Genomic DNA, 17,475 nt, shown 5'->3' with positions numbered 1-17,475 from the left:
TATGTTCCAAGTCAATCTGCCCTTCCCCAAAGTTCCCCTTTTACTTATGGGGTTCCAGCTATACTGTGCATGTATGCATATTTATCATTAACAGCAGGCCAGGCAGGATCAGGGTGTTGCATGACTTGGCTGCAGATGTGACTCATCATGTCTTTGTTCATTCAGTTTGCTGAGCTGATCAGTTCATTGTAAAAACAGATAAGGGAGTAAATACGGAGGCTGTATTATTTATAGTGTGTGGTACCAATATTAAATGATTTTTTTCAAATTAACAATGGATCAAATGATGATGTGTATGTGAAAGGAATCAGTATAAAACGTCTGTTTGAAAAGTCTTTACAGCACAGCTCAAACACCAGGGCTTTCACATGCTTGCGCAGCTTCATTTTGGACACCTTGGTGACAATCTCCATCATCAGCAGGTCCAGTCTTTCTCTGAGTGTGGCAATAGGCATGAAGAAGGAATAAGAGCGTGGACACTCCCTGAGAAAACATCGTGATCTCCAACATGTTCTCATTTTTAAAGTTGTTACGCATCTCTTTGTGATTTTGTGTGTCTTTGTAGTTTTTTAGTGTCTCTTTGTAGTCATTTGTGTCTCTTTATGCTCATTTTGTTTGTAGTTGCTTTGTGGCTGTTATTTTGTGTTTCAGTGTGTTCATTTTAAGTCTTTTTGTGGTCATTTTTTGTCTCCTTGTGATTGTTTTGCCCTTTATCTTTGTCTCTGTGGGTCATTGTGTATCTTTGTAGTTGCTTTTTTCTCATTATGTTCTTTTTTGCATTTCTTTATAGTCATTTTGAGTCTCTGTCTGGCAGATAAATGTTAATTAAGTGATATTTTGCAAGTGAAGGCCATCATAGCCCCTGGACCTGTTCCCGGTAGTCCTTTTCAGTAATCCACCCATGAGAACAACTCAGTCCTTTCAGGGAGCCATGGTGCCAATGCCAAATGTGGGAGATTGGAAACAGCTAGGGAGCTAACTCCAGTAGAGAGAAGCAGGGGGGCACATGTTTTTCCCTTTTGTCGTGTATTGCAATTTTTTGCAACAAATCGATCAATAAAATGCATCAGACACAGTGTGCAAGGTTTTTGATTGTACATGTTGATAAAAACTGTTGCACTTCCCCTTTAACATCTTGCCTAGTGTAGCTGTGAGCTACAGATGTAACTCTCATTGTGGTGAAATATTCCCTGTAACCGTTGTCATAATACATTTGAGAGTGATGTAAGTGAATATGTGCTCCTCCAAGCGACTCCCATATCAGAGTATTCACAATCCATCTGGTACCTCCTGTATGAATATAAAACTTTTACCACACCGCCTGTCCCTCTGTCACATTGTCTTTTGTTCTGTGTGTGTTTCCGTCTTTCTGCTCCGCTTTTCCTCTCAACATCTTTGCCAGATTTTTTTTTTTTTTTTATCATTGTTGTATCATCTCCCAGCTCTGTGTGACACCTTTGGGTCCCATCTGTGGAAACTCAACATGGAAGAAGATGAGACAGATGGTGGGAGAGACTGGGGGAGTTAGCTGTGTGTGTGTGTGATGATTTAGAGGGAAGGTAGTGTGAGCTATATGTCACTGCATTATGTCTTTCTCTCTTTTACTTTGTCTCTTTTGAATGCCTCTCCTGCCCCTTTGTGTGTGTGTGTGTGTGTGTGTGTGTGTGTGTGTGTGAGTGTGTGCATGGTTGAGAGTAATAAATTAGCTAAAAGCTGAGAGCTACCTTTGTGACGTGTAAAGCTAATTGCAGAGGCGCAGCACATGTGCGAGTGTAGTTATGGGTGTAACACACACAAATATCCAGAAACACACACACTAACACATTTCATTGCTTTTTTTAATTCCACTTGTCAGACTCCCTCTAAAATGGTGCATGCATGTGTAACTCAAAGACTTTTTTTCTTGCTTGAGAACTTCATCTGAAAAAACACTGGTGGGTGGAAAGTTTTTAAGAGGAGGATTTCACAGATATAAAATCAGATATTGAGGATCCTTAAATAAGTTTTTCACTGCTGTAAATATGGTCTTTTCATAACACTTGTCTGTCTCTGCAGTAAAAAGATGCAAATACTTTTGAAATTGGTGCTGGACCTGAGAAAATGGGGGAAAAGAGATGAAGTAATTCGCTTTTGCCAAGAGTTTGAAAATCTACAACTACCAGAATGCACTGCGCAGCATGGGAACTATCCACGCTCCTGTTGGTGGGTGACATAATGTAAGCTTGGTTGTTTTGACACAGGAAATAATATGGCGGCAGCCTGGTAACAAGCAATCTCAAATTCCAGTTTAACAGTGCACTAAAATATGTTTCTGATGGGAGAAATAAGAAACACAGTAACAGAATCTTGGTTCATATTTGATCAGCACTGCTTAGTTTTACCATTTAGTTTTACACAATGAAACACTATGGCTCTGGAAATATTATATATATCATATTGTAGCCAAACTGTGCACTAATATGTGCTTTCATACAAAAAACAGGCAATACATTAATTTTGGTTTATATTTAATCAGCACTTCCTAGCTTTACCAAATAATTCTGATTGAGTCTGAACTGTACTAGAGAGAGAGGGGCAGGACTTTCTTGATCTGTTCCTATATTCTTATTATCTGTGGTTGCAGGCATGCAAAATTGCAGGAGTTCAATCTGTATATTGAGCAATAGCCCTAAAGCCAGCAAAAATGCAAGCAGAGAGGTGTGGGTGCTTGTAAGATGGAGGGAAATTGATCAGTTTATTTACACATACTACCCACATTGTTATGATACACAGCTGGTTGAATCTGTTAAGTATCCTGTGACTGCATAAAGATGTACTTATATACATACTTGCTTCTTTTCATCCATTATTGTCATTATGTCTTTCTATCTTTGACTTTTTCCATTTATCTCCCTTTATTTTACATTTGTCCAAACAATAAGAACTTCATTCATATTGAACTGTATTGCAGCATTCAACTTACGTTTATAATGTTCACTGTCAAAGCAGGAAGAAGTGTCCTTCAGTTAGTCAAATGCAAAGTAAAGAAAAAAAAAGGAATTCTTTACCTGTTGTTTTGATTGCTCAATCATAGTTTATTTACATGACTGAGTTCTTTGCTTAACCTCTACCATAGTGTAGATGCAATGTGTCCATACTGACTTTTCAAAAACATTCTCATTTTCATTCTCATTGACCATAATACAGTTTCTGCAGAATCGTTCAATATCAAAGTTTTGTTGTGCGATGTGGTTCCAGCTCTTATCAGCACTTTGAATACATGTCTTGTTTCATCCTTGAATTTCTCCCGAGAACAAACACACTCAGCGACGGTGGAGCTTCAGTCGGCAGCCATGACATTGAATGACTCTGATTTACTGCAACAGACTTAGCTCTGGCCCCCACTGTATACACCAAGGTTTCTTTCTGTGTGCCTTTGTTTAGTTTACTTGTCTCTGTGACTCTGAGTTACAATTGGCCTCTTGTCTGTTTCTGTCTGTTGAAGTACTTTATGAGCTCACTAACCTGTAGTTTCCTGCAAATGTATGAAAAAATGGTTCTTGGTGTTCTGAAGTTTACTGCTCATGAGAATTTAGGTATGCCTAACCCCTCTCTGCATGTTCAAGTCTTGTAGAACAGCACAAAGCACCTTTTGCATTGGATCAAAGTATGAAATACAACACAGTCTCACTCCGAACCCGTCACGGTGACGGTCAGTCAGTGTCCTTCCATGTCAACCTATGACATTTTCTGGGATGTCACTACAGTGATGTCAGAAAAATCCATGTAGTGAGATGGCACAGTCCGTTACAGTTATGTCAACGAATGTTCACACAACAGTGCTGACTGTCATGGTAGTTGGAATAAGGCACCAAAATCATGGATGTTTAGATTAAGGCAAAAGAGGCACATGGTAATGTGTAGAAAACACACACACCCACACAGAGTGCACAGACATGGGACATGAACTCTGGACTCCCACACAAAAGTCCATTGTTTGTGGGACCCATCCATCCCCCCACTCACCTGTCTTAAGAGTGCATTTGTGCTACTTAGATTGGTTACCCTACCTGTTTTCACTCCAAACTCGCAACATCATGGGTTGACGACCCAAGGATACCTAGAAGGTCATAGGTTGACATGGAAGGTCACTGATGGACTGTCAGCTTGTGACAACTTTGGAGTGAGACTAGGTTGTGAAATATGGACAATATTACCATATATACACTTACCGGCTACTTTACTAGGTATACTTTGGTAGTCCACTTTGGACCAACCTTTTCCCTCAGAACTGGCTGAATTCTTTATGACATAGATTTAACAAGGTGCTGGAAACATTCCCAAACATGACTGCATCAGGCTGTTGTTTCAGATTTATTAGCTGCACATCTATGATGCCAATCTCCCATTTTACAACAAAGGTGCTGTATTGGGTTGAGATCTGGTGACCTGTAGAGGCCTTTTTAGCACAGTGAACCTATTGTCAAAAAATCCAGTTTGAGATTATTTGATTTTGTGTCATGGGCATTATCCTCCTGGAAGTAGCCACCAGAAAATGGGTACACCATGGCCAAGGTCAGCAACAATAATCAGGAAGGCTGCTGTATTTAAAAGGTGCTCAATTGGCACAAAGTATACCTTTAAAAACCATCCTCAACCTAAAGAGAATGAAAATGAAATGTGTTAATTTGTGTGATTTTTGCTCTGCACAAAAAGTTACATTTAGAAGTACAGTGCAAAAAAACTGTGACATGGCTTTAAAATATAGATATTTCTAGCAAATTGGGTTCTAATATAGTCTCTGTCACCAACTGCCTAAAATTTCAGCCGTCCCATGTCTTTTTCATAAACCTGTCACTCTCTACATCTAGTTTCCATTTCATTTAACATGCACTGGAGAAGAAGTGAAATGTTTTGTAGCCCCTGTCTCCAATAACTCTGCGTTTATGAGTCAGACACATAAACCTTGGAACAACCTTCAGCAGACTGTTCTGCTTCGAATCAACTATATCAAGCCAAATTTGGATGCACAGGGACTAACACGTTATTCCACACTTAACTTTTCATTTTACTTTTAATTAAACTGAATTTAATATAGGAATATGCATTGCAGTGGAAATACAAAACAGTGCTGAAAGAACATCAACACAAACCAAACATTACAAGCTTCACAAAGATAAGGCTGCTGAACTGGATTACATTTAACCTCACAGAAATATACAATAAACCGGAAAGTCAAGGTGGAATTCTCAGTTCATTGCAATTTCGTTGGCTTCTTACTTTGCAAACATGCCAGAGGGGACAACATTTCACCTGTGTGGGTGAGATAAGGCCTGTGGTGCCTTAACTCCTGCCACAGATAAACAGCAACTTAATGATAACACTGTCAGACAGTGAACAAACCAATTCATTAAGACAAAGAAATCCTTCCCTCGCCCAAACACTCTGTAACACTTAGAAGGAGGTGTTCAGGCTCAGGCACTTAGTCACTCTGCAAAAAGATACCAGTGGACCTTTAGACAGCTGGCTGACTTCTGCAAAGTGAAGAATTAGGGATTTTCTTATCAGTATAGTGCAAAAAGTGAACTAGGAGTTTATTGTCAAGTGTGTTTTTTACTACTGCGCATGCGTTTAATGCAGAAATTCCTGTAAGCAAAGGCAGATTTATCTGCTATATGGTAGTGTGACCTTGTACTTGACTGTTTACAATAAGAACATGTTTATTTTTTTATTATTTTTTTTTAAATAAATTCAGTACTATGATTAGGTATGTTTATAAAAAGGTGACTGGAGGGTGTGTTCAAGTTATTGGGGTATCACACCTCTCAGCCACCCTTGGAAAGTTTACGCCAGGGTGCTGGAAAGGAGGCTCCAACTGAGTGTCAAACCTCTGATTCCAGACCAGTCTAATTGTGTTTTGTGGACTTGGAGAGAGCTTACAACCATGTCTCATTGGGAGTATTTTGGGGGATATTGTAGGAACATGGGGTACCAGCGTCATATCAACAAGCAATCCAGTCCTTGCAAAACCAAAGCAGGAGTTGTGTCCACATACTCAGCACAAAGTCAAACACATTTCTAGTAGGTGCTGGCCAGGATTTTCCCCTGTCACTGATTCTGTTTGTGATATTCATGGACAGGAACTTAATGTGGCGACGAGGGGAGGAAGGGTCTGGATTGGGGACCTCAGAATTGCATCTCTGCTCTTTGCAGATGATGTGGTTCTCTTTGCTTCATCACACCATAACCTTCTGCACACACTGGGGCAGTTTTCAGCCGAGTTTGAACCTCCTTGTCTGAAGCCATGGTTCTCCTCCGGAAAACAATGGATTTCCCCTCTGGGTGGGGAGAACATTTCTGCCCAAAGTGAAGCAGTTCAAGTATCTCGGTATCTCGGTAATGGAATCCGACATGGAACATGGCTTTTGGCATCACACTCCTACTCTGAAAGCACTGATGGAGACCTCGATTGAGTTCAGAATGAGAAAGAGTTGGGAGGGATTTTATATCTCATCTGGCCTGGAAAAGCCTCTGGATACCCTTGAAGAAGCTGGAAAGCATTGCTGGGCTTTGCTCAGCCTGCTGCTCCTGCAACCAATGGATGATTATATCTAGAATTATTAACCTATTAGATAAAACATATCAGTCTTTCGTATTACAACAGTTGACTGGCTGCATTCCCATATATGAACTTAGAACCAAAACAAAAAGTGTAGGGTTGCAAAAAGAAACAGGCTTTCCTTCCATTCTGACTATTCTGAGATCTCACTGAACATTGTAAAAGATAATATCCCCTCATCGGTCTCTCTTTGTCATTTCACGCCCACCATTTTCCTTCTTCCATCTCTTTTCCACTTTAATATCTGCCTCACTCTTTCAGTCCAATTTTCTCCTCATTCTTCCTTCTGTCATCTTCTGTCCTCCTTGCTCTCCACCCCCACTCCCTCTCACCGTTTAGCTCTTTTCATCTCCCGGTTATACTGTCTATTTGATTGGAGCACGCATACATGAAGTTTTCCATCCTGTGGCTTTAGGGTCATTTTCTGTCTGTTTGTTTCATTCCCGTGTTCTCCTCCTACACTCTGTTTTTATCAAAGAAAGCTCACCCTCTGTGTTGTCTTTCTCTCTGATTTCTTCCCTTTTATTCTTTTTTCTGGTCGTATCGCCTGTCTTTCTCTGTGCTGTCACATCCTCTTGTCTTTTTCTGACTCATATTACTGTTCCCTTAGCTCTTATACAACCCTCTTTTTGTACTTTTGCCTTTGTTTCTATTTCTCAACCTCCCACACCTACTCTGACACAATTCCATTTTACTTACCATAAGTATATGACTGTTATACTCAGCTTTTGACATTTAATACAAGTGATTAATGCATTAGAGTAAAACTGTGACCTTCTGACAAAAACGAAACATTGCACACTTAAAGCGTTTTATGATAACCTTTTCATAGTAAAGCCTGTGCGCCGTTATGAGACGTATGATGGGTGAGACAAAGTGTCGGTTTTTCACTAACTATAAATGAGAGTGCAGCTGATCAGTTTTAAAATGTTGGTTAAGCAATGTTGTGGGATCAATTTATATAAATCTATATTACCAATTAACTTTTAAAACAAACCATTATTGCTTGCTTTCCAATTGATCCAAATTAGTGTTGCTTTCCCTCATTTTTTGTGCTTACTTCCTTACTTTTGTAACAATAAACTCCCTCTGTGGCTGCAGCCCTGTAAAGTTTTTAAGTTAAATTTCAGAGGGAGTGTGGATGTGGGTCAGACTACTAGTCAGAAAATATAATGAGGTTTTTCTACCTTTGTCTCTTTTTTTAAAAAAAAGTCTCACTCTTTCTTTTTCTTGCCTTTTCTCTTCCTTTTTGCCTTAGTTCTCAAACATAAAGAAAAAGAAAAACTTCACAAAGCACAAACAGTACAATGTGTTTATGTAACACCCTCACATGTCTGTCTTTCAAACAAAAGTAAAGGATACTTTTTTTATGATGACTCATCCCTGTGTGTGTGTGTATGGTTTGCCGTGATTTTCCATACACAAGTTTCGGTATGTATTTAATTTTTCGTGTCTGTGTTTTGCTTTTGGCGTGAGAAAAAAATGCACACAAGTGTTTCAAGACTCTCAAGAAAATCATCCTTTCTTCTTGCTTCTGAGCTTACTTTTCTCTTTGTGCTCACTCTTTTATCAGTGTTGTATGTATACATAACTAAAATGCACTCAGAAACATTGATTTTGTTGGTGTTGTTATGCTGCTGTGTCTCTCTTTCTTTGTTGTATTTATTTTTTCTGGTTAAAAATTCTAATTAAATAGCTCCATAGCCAGAAATGGGGCTGCAGTATTAAAAAGCCAGGAGCATCCCAGCTCCAAAACAAGACACACCTGATTCACATTAATTTAGAGGTATATACACAAGCTGCGTCCAATTACAGGGGCTTGGCTACCTCCTTAAAAGTCTGCATTTCAAGGCTGAAAATGTCATAAAGGTTTTCACCTGCCAAAGGCACCTCCACACACTTCTGTGAAGTGCAGAAGTGTAGGAACTTGTAGGAGAAGCTCATCAGTACACGGTTCTCAAAAAAGCTCAGTGCTGAAGCCAGACAAAAAGGGCTTCAGTAGCTGGTAGTTTAAAATGTTACTTTACTCTCCTGAGGTTAAGTTCAGACAGACTACAGCTCTGTGTTCAAATTCACTGCACCCTCTTTGTTGGACAATCACATACATGCAAACACACATTTTCGGTCGATTACTTTTTGTAGAAAGGCTGTACTTCTACTGCTGGGTAATCTTTGCAATGAAAGCTAAAATAACTGCCACCATGATAAGTTTGACAGAGTTGTAGAATCCTGTCTGAGAGAATTACAAACCGCTGTGCAGTGTTTTCACATCTGATAAGCCTTTGAGATCTTTCCTGGATTGTAAATACAGCACATTCTCACTCCCAGCTTGTCAAATACTTGGCAGTGGCTCTGTACATCAGACTATGATGCTCTCTGTATCTCTCTAGCATTACTTTTTGTAACCCTTTAAGGGCATTGTAAATGCACAGTTGACATTTTCTGCAATCAAATTGCTGCCCTAAAAACTCAGCAAACCAGTGTTTTACAGTGTGTCAAGCACTTTTTCCTCAGTAAACTAAAGATACATTGTTTTGTCATGTTTGTGACATTTAACAAAAAATACAATCATTAGGGGGTGTAGAACATGGATTGGGATTAGATTTTTTCTGACTTCAATTTTCAGGGTCACTTTAACTAACCATGACCTCTTTGCCCTCACCCTAACCACCTCCAACCTGGACGTGTTGACGTGATGATTACAAGCCGATCACAGCCAGTTACAGCAGAGTTTGGCAGGTTAAGTCATAAAGCTTAGGAAAAAACAAAACACTACAGTGGTTTTTCAATCTATACACTTTCTGAAAACGCATAGGCAACAAACGTCCTTGATTAGGTTTTCAGTGTTGACTTTTGGTTTCACAGTGGACACAAACGGCAGTGAAAGTCCTGTGTTTGTTTGACCCATCCACAACCAACCTTCATATGTCGACTTTTGCACTCTTACAACGCCAGTTGCTCAGAGTATACATATATATTTTGTCAAGAGCTGAACCATCTTCATTTTCACTTAATGTTTCCTGTTTTTCTTTTTTCCCAGATATAAAGTTTATTAATACATAAACTTTACCCTCTATCTTCAGTAACTTAGTGTGTTTTATCATTCAGAGTTTCTTTCAAGCTCAAGCTGTAACCCTCTAATGCACAATTACAAATCCCCCTTAAGCCACTGGCACAGTGTCAGACCGTGTTTTTCAAATTTAGTATCGTGTTGTAGCTTTTTAGAAAGATTAATACAAAAAACTTCAGTTGCAGAAACTTGTTTGAGGCTAGTGAGGACAGGGGGCACGACTTTACCTCTCTATTAGCATAGATATGGTACACAGCCTGTATAAAATGTGTGCTTCAAAGTCTTGCTTCTTTCCTTATCCTTCTGTCTGTCTATAGTACTCCTTTGCTTCTCCTTCTCTGTCCAAATTTCCTTGTGGATCTCTACACACTTTCAACAGCCTCCTCCCACATCCTCCTTCTCTCCCAGTCTAACCACTATTCCCAAGATAAATCCAAACCGCAATGAAAACACACACTGCCTTCAGCTGTTTAACCCATCATTGCAAAGAACTAAAGGGAGAGGAGCCCAGGGGAGCAATGGAGAGATGGAGAAGGTGGAAAATAACGAAGCACAAAAGGTTTTGGTTTTTTTAATAGAAAACACTAGCTGGCTGGATTTTTTCCTCATGGCAGCACAGTGAGTGAGTCAAAGTTCGATTAAACAACAGTGTCAAATACAGTAAAGCTAAATATGACATTAGTGTTGCAGCTGTTTGAAGTTTGGTTCAAAATTATTGTGATTTTATAGGATTAAACGATTTAAGTCTTGAGTCCTTTTTTTTGTCCAAGTTGATGACTAAGATAAAGTCATTAAAAAAAGGTGAAGTAAAGAAGCCAAACTCTGATGTTTATTATTCTGTCTCTGTCCATTAATTCCATTAACTGAAATGCCTGTGGGCAGTCTCGAACAAAAGTTTCCATTTGACTGTCAGTCGGAGATCTCAAAGTATCTCTGACTTTTATCCCTTTTTCCACCAAAATTGGTGCGTGCAGAGTCGGGATGGTGTGTTAATTTCCATTCATTACATACATTGTGTCATATACATTTCAATTTCTACAGGAAAAGTACAATTTATGGTTGTTAAATGCATACAGTCTTTTTCAAAATGTGCTTACAACGTAGGTAAAACACTTTGTTTTTAAGTATACTTCCTGAAGTTTAGGATTCAAAAGTCTGTGTTGAGGTTTTGAAAAAAACATGTCGGTTTGGCTTAAGTATGGTTGTTACTCATATAATGTTACATCAAATGACATACATCATTAACATAGCACGCTGCACATACTAGCAGACTATACACTGTCATTTAAAAATAACTTGACTTCTGGTTTCACACGGGACACATACAACAGACTCTCAGATGTAAGTCCATGGTTGTTTGACCCATCTGCCTCCACTCCCATTCAGTTTATGTGGACTTTCTCTCTCTTTATACAATGATGGCCGCTCACAGTGTCAAAAACAGCTGCTGTCAAGTGCATATCATACCGCTGCTAAGGATGCCTCTGTGTGCTGTTGTCTGCCACCGAGGTTCACTGATCAAATATCAGTATTTAAAGAGTTGGGAGTGAGAACAGTCTTGCTAAGTGTAGGCAATTTTTTTTCTGGTGTTTCATGCTCAACGTCACAAATGGACTGGAAAATAGGATTAGTGAAAATGTTAGCTCTTTTTTCATATCCACTAGTTATTCAGACTCTGTCAAATTCTGTGCAGACTTTGTAACCATTTTTAAACACTGCTTGGATGGAGATGAAGAGACCTTGTTCCTGGGATAGAAAAAGTGTCTCAAAAGTTACCAATAATTAAATGAAAATTGGATCTTTCATCTTTCCATTACTGCTGATCAGAACTAGATCCGATAAACACCCAAGCAGAGTCTGCACAATCATTTGTTCCGGTAATGAATACTGATTGCAACCTTTGCTACTGAAGAAAAAAGCCAGATGTTAGAGGATGTTCCTGCATTTTTGTCCAGTGGGAAAGGGGCTTCAATTGTTATTAGGCAGAGCATTGTCCCGCTGGGGTTTCACAGCTGTCAGTTTTGGAGATAGCCTTCATCAGTATAGAGAGAGTCAAGTGCAGGCAGCTGTTTTTATCCACCTCAACATTTGGCTCTATGGAAAGAGTCCACCACTCTTTGTCCAACACTTGTGTCTAGTAATTTTTCACAAGTACTGGATGGATTGCCATGAAATTTGCAATACAAATTCCTCCATCACTTGAGGATACCTTTCAATCTAATGCCAACATCAGATGTACTGCATGCTGGATGAACAGCTGACATGACAACAAGTTAAAGTGGAAGCAGACAGGAAAAATAAATCGCCTTCCTTTTTGAGTTTTTAAGGAAAGTAAAATACTGTTTCTGGATTGTATATTTAATAAATAATGGACATAGCTGCTGAGACATCACCCAGTTGTTTGTGGACTGCCGTTTTGAAGCCTGAAGTTTGGCATTTTGGTTGTTGCCTCTTGTTTTTTTGGAGCCAAAATGAATCATATTTGGACAAGAGGCTAGCGCTGTGGGGGTACACCTTTAGCAGACAGCCTGTCATTCATATGGCCCTGCCCTTGAATATGCAGAACTTTGTGCCTTAATAACATGTAATTGGATGAGTTATTAAACAATGCACACCCATAAAATTACCACAAAGGGGCAACTTGCTTATACTGATCTTTTTTTGTTTTTTTGTACCATGCTTCAAACATGCAGTACAGTTGTACTCCACCATATTTACATAGTGGATTCAAGGTGATCAACTTTCAGTGTTACAGCTACATATCTGCTCTGTTTATATACTTCTGTTCCTAAAAATTACAATTCAACTTGATATTATAAACAAGATCCCAACTAATTAAGAGTTGGATGCAATTCATGCTACTGTCTCAGCAGCCTGTGGTCCGTGTCAAGAACAACAGCAGCTTCCCTTCACGCTCCTGTGGCTTTTTCTGAGTGATGATGATAAATGCAATTCATCTTAGCCTGCATCCATGGCATGTACTGAGTTGTTTCATAACTGTGAAAAATTGGTTTGTAAATCCCATTGTTCGCGAGGACACTGCTTACACTACTGTGCGGCCAGCATGCATGGTTCAGTGAGTGCAGTGAAGATGTTTTAATCTAGCAGCCCTGAGGACAGCAAGTAAACTACTGGATGGAGATTAAGTGGATTTCATGTTGCTGTGGACAAAGTTATTACCACACACACACACACACACACACACACACACACTCGTACACCCACAAAAGCCTAGGCTACATTATTATTGCAAAAGCTGAACAGAATCTATTGTGTGGTTTGGCCCTGTTTATGAAGACGCATGTGATGTGTTAACCTCCAACAGTATGTTTCTGAACTCATCCAAGGTTGCTAGATTCAGTATAAAAGTATGTGCACGCACGCACGCACGCACGCACACACACACACACACACACACACACACACACACACACACACACACACACATTGATCCAGTCAAGGCCAACATACTGTTCATGTGCTGGACATTTCACAGAGCATCCGTGCATAGTTTGTGGTAATGTTCATTTATTCAAACAGATTGTTAAGATTTCCAAATTCTGCCTGAAGCATTTAAATGTGTCAGTGTGTACCTTGGCCAGCTGTTAAGACTAAGACATGGTTGTTTAGCTGTGTGGTGAAAAATGTGTTTCAGTGAATAAGACCTACTTGGTCAGTGTTTTGAGGTCAGAGAGGCTGTTTGGAATTGCCACATACTTAAATACCGTTTAAGGGTGTTTTCATATTTGGCGGAAATAACTGAATCTTGACCCAGGATCACTTCTTTGGAAAAGGAGGTCATTATAAGAGTCATCCCATTCCAGGCTGCCATGATTTATGTCGAATATAGTGATATGGTTTTCTTTCAAAAATATGGGAAGGTGGATATGAGCAACTTTCAAGAAATGGCCAAAAATTAGCAAGAAATTGGCTAAAAAATGTATAAGAAAATTACCTGAAAATAAGAAAAAAGAAAATAGATTACAAAACAAAAACAAACAGACCTTACCAAAGAGGTGAAAAAACAAACAAACAAAATTTAAAAAAACATATTTGTAAATTTGTTAACATGTAACAATTATAAGAATTTTAGGGGTTTTTTTTCAATTTACATGACATTCCTTACAAACTTCTAATTTGCATATCTTCAAAGTTTTATATGAAATCAAACCAGTTTCCTCAGGTTTCAGAGGTTTAATGGCTTGTGAAAGCTGTTTGAATGCAGCACAACAAAACTGATCCAGGTCAATCCAGGTGTTAAACGGTTAAATATGGTGTTAACTGCACATTTGTAGACAGTCTCTCCCAGGAGACAATAGCTGTTTGGCCCTCCGACAGGCATAACTAATGGAGAGTATTGGCCCATTTAGGCTGACTGATATTATCTAATTTTACAGAGCAGCTCAAAGTACTACTTTGTGTTATATTCAGGTGTTTTCTCTCTTAGACATCAATGTAATTAGGAAATTTAATGTAATTAGTTTAATGCAATTAAATAGCAACAAAATTGATAACCATTTCAACCTGTCAATCCCTGTTTATTTCCTTTTGCTGTATCTGCCTTCACAGTGACCCAGTGGCCTAATGGATAAGGCATCAGCCTCCGGAGCTGGGGATTGTGGGTTCAAGTCCCACCTGGGTTGTCTGATACTGTTTCTTATGATGTGAAGGTTAAAATCTGTGGTGATGGTGTGTTATTGATGATAGTGATAGACTGTTTGATAGGACAGGTTCATGCCTGGGTCTGGGTTGTCCTGCTGGATCAGCAAACCCTCTGTTGCTGCTGTTAAACCTGTTAGACCCAGTGGTCACCAATCCATTCTGACCCCCAAATGCTCGTCTTATGGCTGCTCAATGCCAGTTGCCACAGCAGCAAACTGTCCATCTTCAAAATATGACAGACTAGAGACTTCAACTGAAGGAGAGTGGAGAGCAGCGCTGTTGACTGACTTTCAGTAAGCGGCTGTAGCAACTTGAATTCAGTCTGCGATCTGATCCTGAAACACCAGATCAGCAAACTTGCCAGAAAAGCAGTAACATGGGACGGGAAGACTGATGGAGGGACCACAGGTTGGCTGGCGAGAATATTCTTCTTTTGCTTTGGTCTGAATCTGTAACATAACCCTCTTCCATTCATTTGCACATAAGAAATGTAAATAAAAGAACAAGAATGTAAATGTGGTTTTACAAAATGAAAATCCCCTAAAATAAATAAAAAAAAGTAGTGATTTAAAAAAAAAGTTTTTTAATGCATTGATTTAAAAATATTGAATCAATATTGATATATTTATATTTGCATTTATTTATGTATTTATTGTCTCATTTATTTATTTAATAGACATATTTCTTTATTTCTCTAACACTGACTTAAATTGGCATTCCCTGACAGTCACCTCATGTCCGTTAAACTCCCAAACAGCTGAGTGACCAGAGAAATATGTGCAGATGGTCATCAGGGTCCCTCGCCAAGAAAAGTCAGCCACAGCTTGTTTTTTTCTTTCCCATTCTTCCTCCAGTGACCTCCAGCATAAGCTGGCACTTTCCGCTACCCCCTCTTTGTTTAATATATTTTTGGTACAAGCACCAACAGTTTTGCCAGTTCAAAGTTGAGTCCAACCATTCAAAGCTTCCAAGTATTACTTTGCTTTTTTCAGTCCAGACTCATAAAGATCTCAAAAACTCACTCATGGAGATTGGTTCTATAAATTGTTGTCATTTATTATTTGCTAAACTCTGAGTCATTTTTTAGGACTCTTTCCTTAATTCGGATTATTGATGGACTAGTAATTTGCGCCTCTAATAGTATCTAGCAATTGAATCTTGTTAAATCCAATGCAAAAAAATTCCCTTGAAAAATCTGACCTTTGCTGTACTTTTTTTTAAAAACTTTGTCCTCATACAAATACACATAACTATAATACGTCTCTGGAAGTCCTCTAATATACCTCTTATGTTGGTTCAATGTTGTGTGTTTGGTGGTCAGTGTCCACGAAGATTTCAGTAAAGACAAGCCATGCATTATGCTGCTCTGTGTAGCTGCTTAATATAATCAGCTCCATCTGTCCTTCTGTTTTTATAAGGCAAAACATAAGAGCAGCAAGATGGCCGATGTCCATAATTTAATCAACGTCCCACGCCAAGTCTGCCGGCCTTTTTCCTCTGGCTCTCTGCTATGCACAATTTTGGTAACCACTCCTCTGCTTTGGACTGCATTTATTTATATACTTGGACTTTCATGTTAATGTATAGATCAGTTGTTTGGTTGGTCTGTGGTAGATATGGACAGATTTCTAATTTCTTCGACCACATGATTGATGAAGTAACTAGAGAGTAAGAAGTAAAGGGAGCTGCAGTCTTCCTTAACTCACATCCTCTGTGTGGCACACTCTGTGGGGAACAGCTCATTATGCAGGAGTGAGGCAAGATACTGCACCATTTCTTTTCACCTCCCAGGGAAATAATGTTTATGATGCTGCATAGTTGATAGTGACACATCTTAAGAAAAGCATCAAACTTTTTGTGGGTAAACAGGCACCAGAACCTTGATTTAAAGACCTCTGGGGAAATGTGTAGGATGTTGTCTGCAAGGCTGAGAAAGTTTACAACTTCGGCTCATTAGCCCAGTTTGGTAAACTCTGAAAGAAAGCCCCAACAACTGACACTGAATTACAGATGAAAACCACATAAAGCTATTTTTTTCTTTGTTTATCTCAGTGGACTGGATTACTTCTGCAGACTCAACAAGGCACCGTCCTGCAGCGTTTTCATTTCATTGTCTGACAATATTTCTTTTATTGTTATGGGCTGCATTATTGGTAACCCACTGGGGTACACTGGCCTTAGTGCAATGGATAAACCACCAGTCTTCAGAGCAGGACATTGTGGGTTCAAGTCCCACCTGTGTCAAAAAACCGCATGTTTGTATTATGTGGATCACACTAATTGCAAGAAGCAAATGCCATTTAACACATTATTCTTCCAATAATGTGCCCCCTAATAGCACCCAAAGGAACAGCTTAACAACTCAGAAACCCTGTGACGTTGATGTATCGTGTTGATCTCAACCAACATGCTTCAGATAAAATGTAGTTATGAGGATGAATGTATGTTCAACTGAAACAAATTATTCTAAATCAAGCTTTATTCCAAACTGATTTTGATGACTTTGATTCATGTCGGTCATAACTGGACGTGTCACGGTATTAACTTTGTAAGTTACAGTACAGCAATGTAGGAAATAACACAATTAAAGCAGACAAGAAAAGAAACCATTAACTGCCCACTTACTCTCTAAGGGTATTCTTCAGTGTTTGTCACTGATGCCTCCGGATGTCAACAAAAGCACAAGGTGGGATTATGTTTCCTGGTTATGTTTAGGCAACAAAAGCACATGGTAATCAACATCAGGACATCAGCAAGAGTGCATGCTTAGAATTAAGCAGCAAGGGCACAGATGTTTAGGTTTAGGTTAAAAAGGCATGCGGTTAGGTGTAGAAAAACATTCAGGTGGGAAGCGAACACCTGACTCCCATATGAAAGTCCAGGGTTTGTTAGATCCATTCACTATAGAGACCCTCATTCTCCTTTTTTAATCTTTATTACCACGTTAACGGTGGTCAGTATTGCAACCTGATGCCGTCTATCGACACATCAAGCGGACATGACAGGTTCCATCCGGCCACATTCTCACCTGATGCCCTCTGTCCACGTATCATGCTGCTGCGGCAGGTGCCATCCGGCCATTCAGCGGTGTATCATAACATGACACTTCTTTCCCGCTGTGTTCTCAGCTGATGCTGCCCAGTAG

At 39.3% G+C, this 17,475-nt stretch overlaps 1 non-coding gene across 1 annotated transcript; it reads left to right on the top strand.

Moving 5' to 3' along the window:
• Positions 1-14,238: 14,238 nt before the first annotated feature.
• Positions 14,239-14,311, top strand: trnar-ccg (transfer RNA arginine (anticodon CCG)). Its single transcript has one exon. It is a non-coding gene; the product is annotated as a tRNA-Arg (tRNA).
• The last annotated feature ends 3,164 nt before the right edge of the window (positions 14,312-17,475 follow it).

This window comes from Plectropomus leopardus, chromosome 3, assembly GCF_026936395.1.
Source record: "Plectropomus leopardus strain MGB_pleo_1.0 chromosome 3, ASM2693639v1, whole genome shotgun sequence".
NCBI classification, from domain to species: Eukaryota; Metazoa; Chordata; class Actinopteri; order Perciformes; family Serranidae; genus Plectropomus; species Plectropomus leopardus.
This window is presented reverse-complemented; position numbering and strand designations above follow the sequence as displayed.